Source organism: Bactrocera neohumeralis, chromosome 4 (genome assembly GCF_024586455.1).
Source record: "Bactrocera neohumeralis isolate Rockhampton chromosome 4, APGP_CSIRO_Bneo_wtdbg2-racon-allhic-juicebox.fasta_v2, whole genome shotgun sequence".
In the NCBI taxonomy this organism is placed as follows: Eukaryota; Metazoa; Arthropoda; class Insecta; order Diptera; family Tephritidae; genus Bactrocera; species Bactrocera neohumeralis.
This window is the reverse complement of record NC_065921.1, coordinates 5983401-5999144: the sequence shown is the minus strand read 5'-3', so window position 1 is coordinate 5999144 and position 15744 is coordinate 5983401. Positions and strand designations below refer to the sequence as shown.

At 37.6% G+C, this 15744-nt stretch overlaps 1 protein-coding gene across 1 annotated transcript in view; it reads right to left on the bottom strand.

Moving 5' to 3' along the window:
• The window catches only part of LOC126755278 (regulator of G-protein signaling 17), a 60339-nt gene that overhangs the window by 43831 nt on the left and 764 nt on the right, over positions 1 to 15744 (bottom strand). The window contains exon 2 of the mRNA XM_050467727.1: positions 9295 to 9852. The gene's annotated coding sequence lies outside the window, so the exon portion shown is untranslated. The remainder of the gene's footprint in view (positions 1 to 9294; positions 9853 to 15744) is intronic.

Genomic DNA, 15744 nt, shown 5'->3' with positions numbered 1-15744 from the left:
TCAACATGCATATAAAACATGAAGTCTTTCTCACACTCTCTTTCACGTTGTGCTTGCACAGCAGTTTGCTGTCAAAAGAAACCTCCATAGAGGAATTTCTTGTGAACACAAGCAGATCCGTTTTCTCCGGATTCAACCACAGACCCGCTTGCGATGCCCAATCCCGGACTGTCTTAAGAGTGGTGGTCATAATACTAATAATGGTCTGTAGACACCTACCAGTTATTGAGATGTCGTCTGCATATACCACTAAATTAAGGACTTTGCCAACTAAGTTTCTTAGCAGTTTGTTCACCACTAATGTCCATAGAAGCGGATATAGCACTCCACCTTGCGTTGTATGTCTACAGACTTCCTTTTTTTATTTTGCTCTTATCCATCTAGAGGTCAAAAGGCTTCTGATCCAGAAAGTAGGGATCATCACCTATTGACTGAACACTATTCAGAATAGTTTCCGTAGAGACTTTGTTGAACGCTCCAGATTCCTACCCTAGCCTGCTTCAATGTGTGTGGCACATGGCTGAACTTCATGCAGCTCCTAAACATCGCCATTAACCACGGCATGGATAGACAGAGCGCATTTAGAAACATTACTGGAATGTTTCCATCCATACCGGGAGATTTTTATGGGTCTATTTTATATTTCTATTTATATTATATTTTATTCTACGTAAAGATGTGTTCGGGTACCTTTACCGCACAACTTCCTTCACTGCTAGGACTTGCCACGTCCTTACAGCCTGGAAAGTGAACACTGACTAAGTCCAATGAGTCCTGGCAGTTGTCCGTCCACTCTCCGATACTTTTGCGAATTAGACCAGGCGAGGCGGGACTTTCGGATAATAGTTTCCTAAGTCTCGCCACCTGGTGGGTCTTTTCAAATCCACTACAAAAGTTTTTCCATGATCCAGGAAAAACAAAAATCCAGCTAAATGGTGTAGAAGATGGGGTGTCTACAACATCTATTTAAAAAGAATCGTTAAAGTTGATAACAATATCACTGTTAACATCCCTCACTGCAGCCAAATGTTACGTTAGGCAAAAGATCGGCATTTGATAGCACTATTGTACACATTCACACACAACACTATCGTTCAATCTCTGAAAAGGCATCAACGAAGCAACATCAAGTCTGATGTTGCCGCTAAGATACATGTGCACGGCGCGAAATTATTTGTGGTTATGAAAGTTCTTTGGTGTTATGAATAACATTTTCTGTTTTAGGATTTTTAAGGGCAATAAAGTTATGGTTTTGGGACTAAAACATATAGAATGAATACAGAAATCTCAAAAGTACAAAAAGGCCTCAAAAATTTAGGTATCAGAGTTCTTATGTTACTGGGTGACTTTTGTTTCGCATCTCTCAGTCCTCCTCTAAAGAACTAGGCTTGACTTAAGGTTTCAATTTGAGCTATTTAATAATGTTTATATAATTTTTTTACACATAACTTCTTGTAGCCTCCACATACCGAACACAAAGAACGCATAGGATCCTGTTAACTCTATTATAACTCCCTGAAATTTTTGTATAAGAAATTTATAGATTTGCGGACCTCACTGAAATTATTGATTTCTAATCGTTCTGCCGACTTTCAAGTAATGAGCTTTTCGGTCAAGTACCATGTACTGTAAGAACCTGTAAGAACCATACCTTGACAAGAGACTATTTTATTTAAAATTATTTTTGTATTCAAAATAATTTTCCTACAGGTACACATAGGACAGAGAACTTGTACTGAGTGAATCAAATAATAAATCAAATAATATAAAAGTAGCAACAAGCTCAAATTAACATTTCCAGAAATATTTTCACCTAACAGTTAAGATAAGATACTATATACATAAATATATAAATATATACAAACACCCACACATACAATGCCATATCAATTAAATCAAAACTTCACATTCATTGCTCAAGAATGAGTATTAATTCGTATGTGCCTTCCGCTTGTGATTGCGTGGACTTGCTATCGAAGTTTGGAACGTAAGATATCGGGCAAATTGTGCTGATAAGAACTCTTCGCCACAGCTAACTTAAAGTATGTCAAAGTATACAAAAATTATTTGTAGATGAAGAGCCGCAGCGAAGCTTTCGCAGAGGTGATTGACTTGCTACGAAAGCATTTTAAGGCGATTATATAACTAGATTGTAGTGCATTTAACAATTGAGCATAAACGCAGCAACAAAAAAATCAAAAAGCTAAAAAGGGAAATAAGGCTTCTACTTAAGTGCATACGCACTTGCCTTCAATGAAAATCAATGAATATTTTTCAATTGAAGTTTCAAAGCATTAACATTGGCAACATACTTGAGCAGCTCACATGTGCATATGTCGTTTACATTTATATATATTATATATGTATTTTCGTAGTAAATTAGCTGCGCAAACGAAATTTTTAAAATAAATACTATAAGCAAGACAAGTCTGCGAAAAATTTCGCTGCTGCAAACACAGCCAGCAAAACAATGAGTGGCCAAATTCATTTCGAATGGAATTAGCTATATTTGTATGAGCAACACATATTTGCCCACAAAACTATACGTGTACGTGTGTGCTGATATTTTGTATATTTCACTGCGAGGTGGTTGTTTATAATCACAGATGCCGAGTGACGCCAAGTGGCATTCCTTAGCCGCTGCCACTGTCGCTGCCAATGCCACCGTCACAGCCAAATTGTTGTTATTGTTATCGCTATCCATAGCTGTCCATTCACTGACGTCTACAAGGCAGCTTCTTGCACAATTTCAGCACAAACCCTAAACCTATTCACCTAAACGAACAGACCCCTCTCCCGCTCCCTCTAAATGCGTCAAACACCATCGCCGCAGCTGATGATGATTCACTCCCTGCTAATTCAAACTGAATCCGGAGAAGACAGCCGCCAATGAATTCACCATAGCTATTCCACGTTTATATTCCAATCTATTTACTACGTAAAATGAAATCCACCAACTACAACATACAGTTATTTATGCCGCTCTTGCTCTTCACGCCACATTTATTGGTCGCTTGGGTGGGAAAATGAAAAATTTCAAGCAAGCAATACGTTGCGGCCAACAATTTGCATTTTGACATGATAAATGTATAAATCTTCCCTTCCACCCTCATTGGCTCTCCATCTTTGCTCTTTGCTCTCGGCCAACTCAGCTGCAATGCATTAGGATTCCTCAATTGCCTGAGTATAAGAACGCCGCAAGTAATTGAGTGAGCCATTGCATACATGTGTACGTGTATACAGTTGTAGTTGAATACTAACGGTTTGTGTGAAATATGAATCACTAATAGCCAAGTTGTTCAATGGGAATGCGAGCTGTCGAACTTTGAAGTGAGCAGACAAAAACTACATTCAATCAATTTTCTTTTGGCTTTTCAATTATCTTATGGCTCTCCAATAACTAGCGGGTATTGACAAAAAATACAGTGAAATAGTTCAAAAATTCAATCAGTTGAAGTGCATATTTTTGATTTATCCTTTTCATCATATTCGGCACTCACTTTTTGATAAGGCTGTGGAAATAGTAGCTCTTAACCTTAGGTCACCGTAAGGACAGCACGAGGGTTGCATTTTATGTTTCGGTATTAGAGAACAAATACCAATATTAATAATCGAAACTCACTTTATTGTTCTTTCAAATATTCTGGCAAGTATTTGAACCAACTCACGAAGCACTTTTGCCACACGGATTGAGATATCTCCAAAACAGGCCTTTTGAACGTATCAACCGTCTATTCAGGTGCCAAAAAACGTTGACTTCTTATATTATTGAATGACGTATATTTTTTACGTCATTCGGTGTCAAATCAACGATGAAGTTGCATTAGCAAATTTTAATCCTATGGTAAAAAAGACAACCTATGTATCTTCTAGTAGAGGTCTTTTTGAAGTTTCATTCACGAACTCGGCCGGAAACACAGCAACATATTTTCACCCCTTTCAAATATATGGAGGGAAGTCTGATTAATGGCAGTGAAATTGTAACATCTGGAGAAGGCGAACCCGATTCCTCAAGCGATGACGATGGAATAGATGTTCCATTGTTCGACTATGATGAGATTCTAAGGCAATTACCCGCCTGAATAACAACAAAGCGGCAGGAACCGACGGATTACCGGTCGAGCTATACAGATACGGCGACGAAGAACAGACAGAGTGCATACATCAGCATTTTTGAAAGATATGGTCGGATGAAAGCATGCCCGACGGTTGATATCATTGGTCTCAACAACCGCACCGTTAGTTATGCTTTCTCCAGACTGGATGAGGAAGCGAAGCGGATGGATCTAGTTGTGAGGACGGAAGGAAATATCTCCTGTCATCAAACAAAGAATCGTCGCATTTGCGACATGCCTCGCACTTCATTGTTGGCAGTCATAACACTGAAGTCGTAGATAATTTCGTCTATCTCGATACCAGCATCAACACCAACAACAACATCAGCTTCGAAATCCAACACAAAATTACTCTTGCCAACAGGTGTTACTTTGGACTGAGTAAGCAATTGAAAAGTAAAGTTCTCTCCCGACAAACAAAGACCAACTCTACAAGTCCCTTATGATCCTGATATTTGATGCGAAGGCATGGACAATGGCACTAGCTTTGAAGGTTTTTGATTCAGTACCCGTCTGTAGAAGTTGATGGAGAGTTAAGACCTCCACTCCGTCAGAGATATCAAGTGGAGAAGGACCTGACTGCACTTGGTATCTCCAATTGGTGCCAAATAGCGAAAAAAGGAAACGATTGGCGCGCTGCTGTTAACTCAGCTATAAGCGCGTAAGCGGTGTCTACGCCAGTAAAGAAGAAGAAGAAGAAAAATATCTCATAAATTACTTTCAACTTCATTAATACTTAACGAATTTGTCGATTCTCCTCAACAAATATTTTATACATTCTTAAACTTTTTCAGTTTCATACCCTTTCCATTTTCACAATTTTCAGAAACAGTTACTAAACCTGTTTCCTTCAATGTAAAATGTTCAGGGACGGATCCACCGGGGTTTGGAACTCTCCGCAGTTTTTTATACATTATTTCCATCATAAGTCTCCGCAACTTTGAATTGCAAGTGCACAATTATATAGTTCCCACAGAACCCGCGCCCCCCTCTACTCTGGATCCGTCCCTGGTTATTTATAAATAATAGTTATTAGACCACATATTATCAATTACAGATTATATTCAAAACGTTTTTATAACCATTTTCCATGGAATTTCGCATTTTAAAAATCCTACCAAAATGACCAACCAAAAAGGCGAGAAATTCTTCTATGGAAAATTAAAATATTATCGGTGTTTTTATACATATTTATTTATTATTTACAAGTACTTCGCATTCCATGCGGCAGAGTCAGTGTGGGCGCGTAGGTGAATACATAATTTTCCGCGAAACAATTCCATTTATAAAATTGTGAAAAAGTCTAACGTCAATAAAAAGTTGTATGGAAAATAGCCAACGCAAAATGAAAACATCAAAACCGGAAGTATTTTATTAGCAGCTACATACCGTTAACGCGTCACTGGGAGGCAATTTAATGGACGAAAAACAGAAGCAAAAATACCGACGCAGCAGTAAGAAGTTGAAACTAAAGTCAATGGCAAAAATAAAAACAAAAGCAGAAAAACAGAAAAACAGAGCACAGAAGAGCTCGTGAACAGTGAAGACTCTGGGAGAATGGAAGATGATAAATACTGGAAAATTTACAAATTGGACTTAAACAAAACCGCTGGCGCTAATTTATGTGAAATAGCATCAAGACAACAGTTCGCAAGGCAATGGTCACGAGCACGCAATCGGCTCATTCAGCATAACGAGCGTGAAAGTGCACACCCACACGCACCCGCTGGCGCACGCAGTGAAAAATAGGCGAAATTACCGGAAAAATGAGCGTGGTATTCGACCAGCGTTAGTACATACAAGTAGTACGTCATAGGCATCCCGCAAATGATTGGAATTGTTGAAAGGCTTTGCTTTCGCTGCCCACACATGGGTGTGCGTAAAAAACAGCGTGGATAAACGCCTGGGACCAACGTACTCTTTTACCTATCGCCTGGCATGGCTGCTTATTGTCATCCATCAATGAAGCGGCTGGGCCAACGAATGTTCCAAACGAAACAATAAAGATCGATCGTTTTAGATACACAGCGCGTTGTGCCTTTATATTGGTCCCCAACCCCCACACACACACGCTTTAAATGAAAATGAACTGTAAAATAGACCATCAGTCAATTAGTCTCGGCAGCATCACGAACATATTCGCATATAACAGTAGGTGTACACGCCAAGCGTAAATTTAGAATGCGACACATACAGGCCCACCACGGGCAAGAGAGCAATGAGCTTAACCGCAAAACCGCTACAATGGCAGTTGCCACGATTGTGTCTGCACTTAAATAACGATAGCATCACTGGCAACAATAATAGCAATAACAACAAAGGGCGTAAGTAATATCACAGGCTTGCAGCATTAAACCGTAATATTTCGAAGCAGCCTTTCAGGCGTGTTCGCATATTGGAGGATTCAGAACGAAGGCATTACAACACTACCGTATATAAATCTATGACCAGCAGTCAGCCAGACTTTCAATCAGTCAGCTGTATAAAGCCTGCAAGTACAGTTACCCACTCATACATTAACGGTAGTTGCACATGCGTTTTATTGGTGTGGGAAATTTCTATTTTTAAGCTGTTGTTGCCAGTTTCCCCTTATTAACCGTAAATATTTAACGACTGCACACACTGTAGTGCACTCTTGGCAGATATTGAGTTAAATGACGTCCGGAGATTTCATTTGATGCACCAGTCGGCCCAACAACGGTAAGTGGTAACGGTTTATAGACAAACAAAAATAATCAATTAAATTATGGATGCGCTGGTGGCGTTAATTGAAAATGCCCGTGGTAGATTGGCAGCAATGCTAACCGGAATCAGCTAACCGCACGTAAATGAAACGAGTAGCAAACGAAGTGACTGTGATGCCGATGTGGTGAAGGTAAATAGCGAATATAAATCCTTTTATACTAGTTGGAACTCCGTTATTAAGTTAATTGCTTTAATGTTCCTATTTAAGTTATAGGTTCGCAGATCCTCATTCATTATACATACTAAAAACTGTGGGGACTATTACACGGACGTGTAGTTATGCTTCTGATTCTTCAATATATTGCTGGAGAAAATAACGATGATATTGAAATCATTGGCCTTAACGACCGCACCATTGGAAGCGAAGCGTATGTTTGCTGGGAACGTGGAAACAGACCAATTTTCTCCTGTCATGGCATTCGCGAATTAGTTCACACGTCACTGTGGACTTAACTTTGAAGTCGTAGATAATTTCGTCTATCTTGGAACCAACATTATCAGCCTTGAAACTCAACGCAGCCAAAAGATGCTACTTCGGAATGAATAGGCAATTGAGAAGAAACGTCATCTATCGACGAACAAAGACCAAACTCTACAAGTGCCTCACTTTCCCGGCCTGCTATATGGTGTGGAGGCATGACAATGACAATACCTGATGAGCAGGAGTTAGGAGTGCTCGAGAGAAAGGTTTTGCACATTGGCAACAGCGAATACCGCATTCGATGGAACGATGAGCTGTACCATGATATACAGCGATATTGTCATACATAGTTTAGTGAATCAGTGGCTATTCAAACACAGAGAAACAGAGGAAAAGAATACTCTACTCCGTTGGAGAAATCAGCTGCAAAAGGACCTGGCTTTACTTGGTATCTCCAATTGGCGCCAAATAGCGAAGAAAAGAAACGACTGATGCGCTGTTGTTAACTCAAATATAGAAGAAGAACTATTGTTAGTTTCGAAACATGCAGAAAAGACTCGAAAGTATGTAGTTAAGGTAAAGAGTGGATATCACTGAAAAAACGGCTGCTCAGGTGCCTTGATATATACGAGAGATATAGGTTAAACGCTGCCAGCGGAAAAATATTTATATCTACAAGTACGAGTATATCATCTAATCTAATTTAACCTGGGCTGGTCCATTTAAACTGTGCGCGAAAACTAAATCGAACCTTTTTTCCTCCTAGATTGGTTAAACCTATTTTATGGTAGTGTAAAGTTTGATCTCCGTGTATCATTAGTGTGTGTTTGGCATTCGTTTTTACGCGACGCTAAAAGTTTGTCAGGCGACTAAACCATGGACAAAAACATTAAACAATGCGTTTACTTAAAATTTTGTGTTTCGGAAAACGTTGAAAATGTCGCAAGTAATTTCTGGAGTCTAATTTATGGCCAACACAGGTATTTGCGGGGCACGAAGCATCTAGGGGAGGTTGTGAAGTTATCAAAAAGATGCTTCAAACGAGATCATCGAGTAGAGGTCGCAAAAGAGATGATTGACAAAGTAGCTGAGACATCTACATTCACCAAACGCATCATTAGATGTGACGAGACCTGAGTTTACGAATACGATGTTGAAACTTATCAACAATCTATAGAATGGCATTCCAAAATTGAGCGGAACCCGGAAAGCCAAAATTCGCTAAATGCACTGAAAGCCATCCCAACCAAGGCTTATAACAAGCGTATGCAAATCTTGGTTAAGTTTTGACATGCTGGTATTAGTTGAAAAGGTTCCTATTTTGAATCCGATAATAAATATTTGTATTAAAATACTTCAAAATGTATTTTTGTCAGTCCGGGTCAATTTTGATCAGAAAGTATAACTAACGCTTAAACCTTAGTCAATGAAGCGCTTTCCGAAAGATGAGAGATACAAGCGAAAACGTTTCATTAATAGTAAAAATTAGGACCATGTGCTTATTGGAGGGTTAGCGGATTTAATTTAATTAGAATATTGTTATTCGAAACTGGATTCCATGATTTATGTAAAAAAAATACCCAAGAATCAAGTTCCTTGAATTGAGATGCAACAATTATATAGAATACTCCCAACCACAGATTATACGCAAATAATGTTTCCTTTCATTTTTGTGAATTTCCCTTCCTTATCCAATGAGTTTCATCCAACTAAAATTTATTTTTAGATTCAAAAATTATCGACCTAGTCTATACATACATATGTGTTTCACTTGCATTCAATCGGAGCTGAGCATATCAAACTGCAACAGTAAGAGCATTGAGTCACTGCATTAACATATTTGCGGTTTGCATTCTGTCACACGAGTCGGCTTCAACGGCGCACAGACAATTGCAAACGGGTCGCGGTAATTGAGCAAATGACTTAATGAATGACGTTAAATGACACTGAAATGGGCAAACAACAACTTTGTCGATCGACCAGCTGGCTGGCTGGCTGACTGACGGCACTCACCTGGGACAATATGCGTTGCACGTACGCCCGAAGAAAATGCAACCTTTACGGGCTATGCCTCTGGGCAACCAGTCCAGTCCAACTCGCTCACTGGCGCACTATCTGTGCTTGTGTGTTTGTGTGCGCTTCGTGTATCGAATAACGCACCTGATGTATTCTATTGCGTTAGTTGTTGTTGTCGATTTAAATTATTATTTGCGGCTGCAACCGCTGCGCGGCTTAATTTGGTGTTATTGTTGTTGTTTATTTATGCTTTTTTCGAGAATGTTGATGTGTTAACGTTGTTTCGTTGAAGGCATTGCACTGTTGTCACAAATGCGGAATTCGATAATAATTTTGCTGCTTCTGTCGTTGCTTCTACTTCTTCTTCTTTTCACACTTTCATTTTATTCACTTGTCGCTGGAATTGAATTGAATTCGATTTTGGTTTCATTTTGGTTTCACTGCATTTTTCCACTTCTGTATATACTTGCCACTTTTGATTTCATTGAACATATATATACACTCATTCATACATATTAAGTATCGCATTTGTTGGTTGTCGTTTTGTTGTGATTGCTGCTGTTTCGGGATTAGAGGTTAAATATACTATCTTTTTTCTTTTTTTCATAGATGGCATGTTATAAAAAAATTCCATACAGCCTTACTTCCAAAGCCGAATATCTCGAGAAGTTTTAATGATAGCGATTTTGCCCTCGGAACTTTTTTGTAGCAAATAAAATTTCCTACAAATTTGTCCTCTAGATTTTTTCTATAGCTCTTGTAATTTACGTGGAAAAATCAGGTTTAGAGCCCCGTACTACCTCGGCGGTATGAATCTCGACTTTGTCGCAATGGGCACTTTTGTAGAGTGTTCAATTCTGAAGAATATGAGTCTAAAGTCAAAGCGATGCCATAAAATGCATCTGAGCTATAGAAAGTTAAAGATAAAAAATTACGATTTACGTGTATTTTCAATGGAAAATTTTTACATGTCTTGGTCCAGTCCTTAATGTTAATATTAAAAGCTCAAATTTTCAGGAAATTTTTTTAGGGTATTTCCAGGGAAATTTCACGACGGGAGTGAAAAAAATTAATACTTCAAAAAAAAAACACCCTAATACACATATATTAGGGTGGTAAAAAAAAAAATATTTTTTCCATGTACGAGTATAGCTTCTTAAACACATCTAAGACACATCTAACAAATACATGTCTCCTCTGTTTTAGTCAGGCCTACGCTCCGAGGTCCTAGCATTGGCTCGGACCACTATCTTTTTGCAGCGAAGATATCCGCCGTGTTCAGAAAAAAACGCTCGTCAATAAACACAAGTAAGGTTCGACGTCGAGAAGCTGCAAGCACAACAGACGGCCGAACGATTTTCTACTAGACGTGCACTCCTGCTCTCTGAGAGTACTCATCAGCAACTCGGTATAAGGGAAGTGTGGGACGGCATTTCAAGCTCCTTACGGACAGCTGCAAACGAAACTCTTGAAGAAATTTGAATAGCAATTACCAGTCTGAAGAACAAAAAAGCGACAGGGGTCGCTGGATTGCCGACAAAGTTATTAAAATATGTACGACGGCGAAGAACTGATAAGGAGCATACATCAACTTCTTTATAGAATATGATCGGACAAAAGCATGGCCGACCATTGCAATTTAAGTATGCTCTGCCCAATTCACAAAAAGGCAGACCCCACAATCTGCGCCAACTACCATGGGATTAGCCTTCTCAACATCGCATATAAAGTTCTATTGTGTGAAAGATTGAAGCCCACCGTCAACAAACTGGTTGGACCTTATCTGTGTGGCTTTAGACCTGGAAAATCTACAATTGACCATATTTTAACCATGCGCCAAGTCTTGAAAAAGACCCATTAAAAGAGGATCGACACACACCAACTCTTCGTCGATTTTCAACTTCGAAATCGTAGATAATTTCGTCAATCTTGGAACCAGTATTAACATCAACAACAACGCCAGCCTCGAAATCCAACGCAGAATAACTCTTGTCAACAGGTGCTACTTCGGACTGAGTAGGCAATTGAGAAGTAAAGTCCTTACTCGACGAACAAAGACCAAACTCTATAAGTCACTCATTATTCCCGTCTTCCACTACGCTAGAGAGATTAGGTGGAAAAGAACCGGGTCGCACTTGGTATCTCGAATTGGCGGCAAATTACTAAAAGCAACGCATGGATTAAATAATATTTGCATGAACCATGATTGCACCGAAGCATAGCCTACCCACAAAAGATAGACAACAAAGCGATGAGGGGACAATATAACCATCAGTACCAAATGTGCACAGCCGCCAACACAGCCGCCAGTAGTTTGACAAAGGGTTGGTAAAAGCAGTAATGGCTGGCAGGATAATGCTGTTCTCATTCCGTCATGTTAAAACCCTGACAGGTCTTCAAGTACATTCAAATTGAGGTTCAGTTGAGACGAGCTCCTGATTCGCGAATTATTACGTACAAAATTTTATATATTGAAAAGCCTTTCCGACCTTGGGCGCTGTATATTTTAGTCATCATCGAATCGATTGCCTCTTTCCTTATCCCAGGATCAAAACGTAGTTGACTGGAAAAAGATTTGCCGAGAATAAGGAGAAGTAGAAATAAGGCCATATTTTAAAGGCAAAGAACCTTTAGATACAACAAGTGCATTATTATAGAGAAATAATGTCGAAAAATAAAACGATATAAGCTAAACGTTCTTTGATTGTTACGCCAAAGACCCTTCAAGCTATGTAGCACATCATTTTTGAAAAATTTGCTACTATATATATATATAACTAACCCTTCGAATTTTTTTAACCAAACAAGTATAGAATCTAAGACTAAAATCTTATTCATGTAATTCAATCGACTGGAGGGCCTTTTCACCCAAGCGGTCAAATATCACTCATACGCCGTGTAGGAAGCTTAAAACATCGACTTTACAGCACTTTTATTAGAACAGTACTTTATTTGCTACCCTAAAATTAATGTTCCAAAAGAAAATAAAAAAAATGTATAACGGTATAACTGTACGCCTTGTGAAAAACATGCAAAAAAGAAGTCAACTCTCGTTCGCTCATTGATAAATTTTCAACGGAGTCGAGAAAAAATACTCAAACACAAAAATCTGCATATGTATTAGTGTACATTTAGCTAAACCTTTCAATGTATATCCATAAAAGTCACACGCACAAACACATACGCAGCAGGATGCTTTGCGCCCACACTCTCAAATTGATGGCTTTCATCGATAAAGGATATTTGCAAAAAGATGGTAGTCTTAAATAAAGGCAAGGAAATGCGAGGAAAAAACAATTAAGAACAAAATAACAATGAAATCGTATGTGTAGATGTGTGTATGCGTGTGTGTTTGTGCACTTAAGGGCCTGTGTGAAAGCAGCGAAAGTGTTTGAAAAGCAAATCAAAAAGCAGCAGGTGGGGTAAACTTTTCCTGGAAGTAGGCAATACATAACGCCGAGAGGTTAGCAGAGGGTAGAATGACAGATTTTTCCTTAACAGCCGTAAAAGAGCTTTGTCATACTTCGCCGTAGATGTTCATATACATATGTATCTATGCATATACTCTTGCAAGTGTGTTACAAAAAAAGTGCGAATGTGTATTTCAGAATTCTGCTGCATAACTACAAATATTCCTTTACATATGTATAGTATATATGTACAAATATACATATGTATATTTATAAGACTGGCGCCACGCCGCACAAGATGATGATGGAGCAGAGTAGAAAATTTTTTGGACTGAGATTTTAAAGTGTTTAGTCGCTGATGTTTAATCAGCTGCTTTACTGCAGATATTCATAAATGCGCCAGAATGAACGGTAAATACAAAAATTGTTAAAATTTACCGTTTTTTTTATTTTTTTATTATAACTATTGCTTCCTATGCAAATATTTTTAAAATATTCGCGCAAAAATTATTTTTTCATGCACTCTGCCCCAGCTGTGCGTGTGTGTGCGACGAAGAGAAAGTATGTATAATAGCTTCAGCGTAATGAAGTTTGAAAAGAGCGCACACGCTGGTGAGAGCTTTCAGATTGACGGAAGTGAATCTATTGGGAGCACGACCGCAAGCACAGCTACATTTTTGTATGCTAAATTTGCAAGAACAACAGCAACTGACTTTAAGGCGAGTGATGCGAAGTTTTTCACAAATTAATGGAGCTGTTAGCGATAACGGTGTCTAAAACTTCTTTCAAAAGAAAAATTTACACTGTTAAGAATGCACAATGCATTTTTATTAAAAAATTTAGGTTAAAAATTAAATTTTTACTTTTTAATAGCGATGTTGGGTTTTAAAATTAAATATTTGATGAAGTTGATATTAAAAAAATGATTTTGAATTTAATGTTTGGGATTAAAAATTGTAAATTTTATTATTCAATTTGAATGAAGCAGTCAAAGACTATAAAATATTAATTTTGAAAAAATTTCTTCTTTTAATTCTTAATTATATGCTTGTGACTAATATTTTTCGTTTTAACTTTTTAATCTGGAACTTATGTGGGTACAAAAAAAATTTAATTCAAATGTTGATGCAATTATTTTTAATACATTATTTGCAACCCTGCTATCAACCATTATTATTTTTTTTTGGAAAAACAGTTATAATTTTTAAGCTGGTATTAAAATTCTTTATTATTTTTTATCATTATTTAAATTTAAAAATTTGGTAGAATTAATTTTTTAGTTCAAAATTTCGTAATATTTTTTTTTTATTTTTTAATATTTTTAATTATTCACATTTATTTTTATTAATTTATTTTATTTTATTATTATTATTTTCAATTATTATTTACAATTATTATTATTATTATTATTATTATTATTATTATTATTATTATTATTATTATTATTATTGTTATTATTGTTATTATTATTATTATTATTATTATTGATATGGTCGAAATGTCAACTCAAATTGTAACTTTCTCAATAAATTTATTCTCAATTGAATAAACTGTTTCCCCGGAGCGGTCGTTTGAGTTTGCTGCGCATCAGAAGTCACACGGAGCTAATCAGGCGAATACGGTGGTTGCAGCACAATATTGTTCGAAAATTTGGCGAAAAACTCACGAAGAATCAATGCAGCATGCGACAGTGCATTATCTTTGTGCCAAAACCAAGAGCTTTCAGTCCCTAATTCGGCATCTTTTTACGAATAGCTGGGCGCAATCGAAGCATAACACTTAAATAGTGTTCCTTGTTGACAGTTTGGTCGGCCGGAAGGTATTCGGAGTGCACCACACCTTGTTAATCGGCGAGAACCGTCAACAAAAGCTTTGCGTGGTTTTTCGGCTTCGGCACACTTTTACCACGATATTCGGCTGATTGATCATCTGTTTTCAGAACGTAAGACTCATCGCCAGTAATAATATGTTTCATGATATCCTGGTTCGACTACCATTGTTTCACATAAGTTAACGCGACACTGTCATTCGAAAAAATAATTTTGTGATTTTAGAACCAATCGTGCTTTAACTTTCCATTGGCCCAAGTGATCTTTCAAAATGGTTTTCACTGTTCCTGTCGATATTCCAACGATGCCAGTAAGATATATGACTGTTCGTCCTCGATTCTCAAGCAGTAATTCCAAATTTTATTGCCATGTTGAACATCAAGTTGATGTTGATGGCCGTTTTAGTCGGGGTTTTTGTTGTTGTAGCTGCAGCATTATGACGAGTTGACAGTGCTTGGCCGGATAAAAATCCGGGTCCGTTCCGCTTACGTAGACCCGGCTGGTCGGAGTTCGTCGTCAATGCTTTCTCGACCCTCTTTGAATAACTTGCCAAGCGACAAACTATTATTACTGAAGGGCTTTTCTGAACATTTCGCCACCAGAAATTTGATTTCGCACGAAAAATTGAATGGAACTCCTTTGTTGAATAATTTCCCTCATCATAAAAATCGCCGAATGTACCTTATGTACTTCAGAAAGACAAGCTTATATGAAACCCTGATGATTATTTTGATGTGACGTTTGCCACAGATGGCACATGACTGTCAGTGCCAAACAAAAAAGAAAATTTCGACGAATGGATTTTCGCGCGAAATTTAAATCAAAAAGTCTTACTATTTTTTGCCCACAGCAGTATTTTGTATGTATGTAGGTATGTATGTACATATGTATACTATATATGTATGTACATATATTTTTTCCAAAGAGTTAAATACATATGTCTCCTAACGGTTCTTTATCACTTCTTATGGTTACTTTTGAATAAATTTCTTATTTTTTTTGTGTTTTGTTTTTATTTTATACATATTTTTTTCATTTTCCAGCAGCACAACGATCACATTTGCATTGCCACCAACGACGACGTTGGCTGCGCGCGCACGCAGAAATTCACACACACTTGCAAAATATGCTAAAACCCAATATAAAATACATACACATACATATATGTATGTATGTATGTGCATATGTATGTATGTATGGATATGTTT